The following is a 5,089-nucleotide window of genomic DNA, read 5'->3' on the forward strand; positions in this document are numbered from 1 at the left end:
TTGGCAGAGCTGACCGGACTCCAAACCTGCGTCAAAGACCTGATCGACAGGAAGGTTAAACTTGTCACCGTAGTCCAGGTCATGCTCTTCCGCCGGATCCTCCCGTGTCAACGACGGGCTTTTAATTTGTGGGAATTCGACCCGGCCCAGCACCAAACTTTGTCCAAGCTCTTCGACACAACGCACGAAGAGGCTTGGAAGGTGCTTTTCAAGAGCTCCGAGGTTCACCCTCCCATTACCGAGGATCGCGGATTTTGCGCGAAGCGCCAAGCCAGCGCGGTAAGCTTAGTTTACCCATTACAGGGTACTTGTTTTTCATAGTTTGACTCTATGCGGGATTTAAGCTCCCATTCCTTTAATAGGACTGGCAGAAGAAGTCCGGACAGATCGACTGTCCGGCTCCTTTGCCCGAAGGCCCAGCAGACGCCCGCTTGGCAAAGCTGCTGGTTCCGACACCTCACATGGTGCCGGAGAGGAAGGCCAAGAAGAAGGCCACGGGAACTCGAAGGAGCTCCTAGCGCCTGGTGGTGTCGGACTCATCGCCCGATGACCCCGAAGCGCGCTCCTCCTCCGAAGACGAGGAGGAGGAAGAGGAAGCCTCTCCCCCTCCAACGGGGGGAGGAAAGAAAAGGAAGGCCGCCCCAACTGGGGAGGCTGGAGGTGTTGGGGAACGTTGCAGAAAATTAAAAAATTTCCTACGGTTTCACCAAGATCCATCTATGAGTTCATCGTAGCAACGAGTCAAGGGAGAGAGTTTGCATCTACATACCACTTGTAGATCGAGTGCGGAAGCTTTCAAGGGGATGGTGATGAGGGAGTCGTACTCGCCGTGATTCGGATCACCCACGACCAAGTGCTGAAAGGACAGCACCTCCGCGTTCAACACACGTACGGGACGATCGACGTCTCCTCCTTCTTGATCCAGCAAGGAGGAAGGAGAGGTTGAGGAAGGCAGCTCCAATGGCAGCACAACGGCGTGGTGCAATTGGTGCAGAAGTTCTCCAACAGGGCTTCGCCAAGCACGTATGGAGGAGGAGAGGTGTTGGGGAGGGGAGGGGCTGCGCCTTGGATTGTGTGTTGCAGCCCTCCCCTCACCCCTCTATATATAGGAGGAGAGGGGCAAGAGGGGCCGGCCCTCTAGGGGAAACCCTAGAGGGGGGCGGCGGCCAAAGGGAGAGGGGAAAGAGGGGAGGCTTGCCCCCCAAGCTAGGGGGCGCCCCCTTTAGGGTTTCCCCCTCCCATGCCCTAGCCGCATGGGCCTAGGTGGGGAGGCGCGCCCAGCCCACTAGGGGCTGGCTCCCTCTCCCACACATCCCATGTGGCCCCCCGAGAGGGGTGGCCCCTCCCGGTGGACCCCCGGAACCCTTCCGGTGGCCCCGGTACAATACCGGTATGCCCCCGAAACTTTCCGGAGTCCGTTTAACAACTTTCCATATATAAATCTTTACCTCCGGACCATTCCGGAACTCCTCGTGGCGTCCGGGATCTCATCCGGGACTCCGAACAACATTCGGTAATCACATACAAGTCTTCCTAATAACCCTAGCGTCACCGAACCTTAAGTGTGTAGACCCTACGGGTTCGGGAGACATGCAGACATGACCGAGATGCTCTCAGGTCAATAACCAACAGCGGGATCTGGATACCCATGTTGGCTCCCACATGCTCCTTGATGTTTTCATCGGATGAACCACGATGTCAAGGGTTCAAGCAACCCCGTATTCTATTCCCTTTGTCAGACGGTATGTTACTTGCCCGAGACTCGATCGTCGGTATCCCAATACCTCGTTCAGTCTCGTTACCGGCAAGTCACTTTACTCGTACCGTAATGCATGATCCCGTGACCAGACACTTGGTCACTTTGAGCTCATTATGATGATGCACTACCGAGTGGGCCCAGTGATACCTCTCCGTAACACGGAGTGACAAATCCCAGTCTCGATCCGTGTCAACCCAACAGATACTTTCGGAGATACCTGTAGTGCACCTTTATAGTCACCCAGTTACGTTGTGACGTTTGGTACACCCAAAGCACTCCTACGGTATCCGGGAGTTACACGATCTCATGGTCTAAGGAAGAGATACTTGACATTGGAAAAGCTCTAGCAAAACGACCTACACGATCTTGTGCCATGCTTAGGATTGGGTCTTGTCCATCACGTCATTCTCCTAATGACGTGATCCCGTTGTCAATGACATCTGATGTCCATAGTCAGGAAACCATGACTATCTGTTGACCAACGAGCTAGTCAACTAGAGGCTTACTAGGGACGTATTGTAGTCTATGTATTCACACATGTATTACGATTTCCGGATAATACAATTATAGCATGAATAAAAGACAATTATCATGAACAAGGAAATATAATAATAATGCTTTTATTATTGCCTCTAGGGCATATTTCCAACAGTCTCCCACTTGCACTAGAGTCAATAATCTAGTTACATTGTGATGAATCGAACGCCCATAGAGTTCTGGTGTTGATCATGTTTTGCTTGCGAGAGAGGTTTAGTCAACGGATCTGCGACATTCAGATCTGTGTGCACTTTACAAATTTATATGTCTCCATCTTGAACATTTTCACGGATGGAGTTGAAGCGACACTTGATGTGCCTGGTCTTCTTGTGAAACCTGGGCTCCTTGGCAAGTGCAATAGCCCCAGTGTTGTCACAGAAGAGTTTGATCGGCCCCGACGCATTGGGTATGACTCCTAGGTCCGTGATGAACTCCTTCACCCAAATTGCTTCATGCGCTGCCTCCGAGGCTGCCATGTATTCCGCTTCGCATGAAGATCCCGCCACGACGCTCAGCTTGCAGCTGCACCAGCTTACTGCTCCACCATTCAACATATACACGTATCCGGTTTGTGACTTAGAGTCATCCAGATCTATGTCAAAGCTAGCGTCGACGTAACCCTTTACGACGAGCTCTTCGTTACCTCCATAAACGAGAAACATGTCCTTTGTCCTTTTCAGGTACTTCAGGATATTCTTGACCGCTGTCCAGTGTTCCTTGCCGGAATTACTTTGGTATCTACCTACCAAACTTACGACAAGGTTTACATCAGTTCTGGTACACAGCATGGCATACATAATAGATCCTATGGCTGAGGCATAGGGGATGACACTCATCTCTTCTTTATCTTTTGCCGTGGTCGGGCATTGAGCCGAGCTCAATCTCACACCATGCAATACAGGTAAGAACCCTTTCTTGGACTGATCCATTTTGAACTTCTTCAAAATCTTATCAAGGTATGTGCTTTGTGAAAGACCTATGAGGCATCTCGATTTATCCCTATAGATTTTGATGCCTAATATGTAAGCAGCTTCTCCAAGGTCCTTCATTGAAAAACTTTTATTCAAGTAGGCCTTAATGATGTCCAAGAGTGCTATATCATTTCCCATCAAAAGTATGTCATCTATATATAATATGAGAAATGCTACAGAGCTCCCACTCACTTTCTGTAAACGCAGGCTTCTCCATAAGTCTACATAAACCCAAACGCTTTGATCATCTCATCAAAGCGAATGTTCCAACTCCGAGATGCTTGCACCAGCCCATAAATGGAACGCTGGAGCTTGCACACTTTGTCAGCATTCTTAGGATCGATAAAACCTTCCGGCTGCATCATATACAGCTCTTCCTTAAGATAACCGTTAAGGAACGCTGTTTTGATGTCCATCTGCCATATCTCATAATCATAGTATGCGGCAATTGCTAACATGATTCGAACGGACTTAAGCTTCGCTACGGGAGAGAAAGTCTCATCGTAGTCAATCCCTTGAACTTGTCGATAACCCTTAGCGACAAGTCGAGCTTTATAGACGGTAACATTACCATCCGCATTTGTCTTCTTCTTAAAGATCCATTTGTTTTCTATCGCTCGCCGATCATCGGGCAAGTCTGTCAAAGTCCATACTTTGTTTTCATACATGGATCCTATCTCGGATTTCATGGCCTCAAGCCATTTGTTGGAATCCGAGCCCGCCATCGCTTCTTCATAGTTCGAAGGTTCACCGTTGTCTAACAACATGATTTCCAGGACAGGGTTGCCGTACCACTCTGGTGCGGAACGTGTCCTAGTGGACCTACGAAGTTCAGTAGCAACTTGGTCCGAAGTACCTTGATCATCATCATTAATTTCCTCTTCAGTTGGTGTAGGCACCACAGGAACATTTTCCCGAGTTGTACTACTTCCCGGTTCAAGAGGTAGTACTTCATCGAGTTCTACTTTCCTCCCACTTACTTCTTTCGAGAGAAACTCTTTTTCCAGAAAGGATCCGTTCTTGGCAACAAAGATCTTGCCTTCGGATCCAAGGTAGAAGGTATACCCAATGGTTTCCTTAGGGTATCCTATGAAGACGCATTTTTCCGACTTGGGTTCGAGCTTTTCAGGTTGAAGTTTCTTGACATAAGCATCGCATTCCCAAACTTTTAGAAACGACAGCTTAGGTTTCTTCCCAAACCATCATTCATACGGTGTCGTCTCAACGGATTTAGACGGTGCCCTATTTAAAGTGAATGTAGCTGTCTCTAGAGCGTATCCCCAAAATGATAGCGGTAAATCAGTAAGAGACATCATAGATCGCACCATATCCAATAGAGTGCGATTACGACGTTCGGACACACCGTTACGCTGAGGTGTTCCAGGCGGCGTGAGCTGTGAAACGATTCCACATTTTCTTAAGTGTGTACCAAATTCGTGACTTAAATATTCTCCTCCACGATCTGATCGTAAGAACTTTATTTTTCGGTCACGTTGATTCTCTACCTCATTCTGAAATTCCTTGAACTTTTCAAAGGTCTCAGACTTGTGTTTCATCAAGTAGACATACCCATATCTACTCAAGTCATCTGTGAGAGTGAGAACATAACGATATCCTCCGCGAGCCTCAACACTCATTGGACCGCACACATCGGTATGTATGATTTCCAACAAGTTGGTTGCTCGCTCCATTGTTTCGAAGAACGGAGTCTTGGTCATCTTGCCCATGAGGCATGGTTCGCATGTGTCAAATGATTCGTAATCTAGAGACTCCAAAAGTCCATCATCATGGAGCTTCTTCATGCGCTTGACACCAATGTGAC

The sequence above is a fragment of the Triticum aestivum genome, chromosome 6B (genome assembly GCF_018294505.1).
Source record: "Triticum aestivum cultivar Chinese Spring chromosome 6B, IWGSC CS RefSeq v2.1, whole genome shotgun sequence".
Classification (NCBI taxonomy): domain Eukaryota; kingdom Viridiplantae; phylum Streptophyta; class Magnoliopsida; order Poales; family Poaceae; genus Triticum; species Triticum aestivum.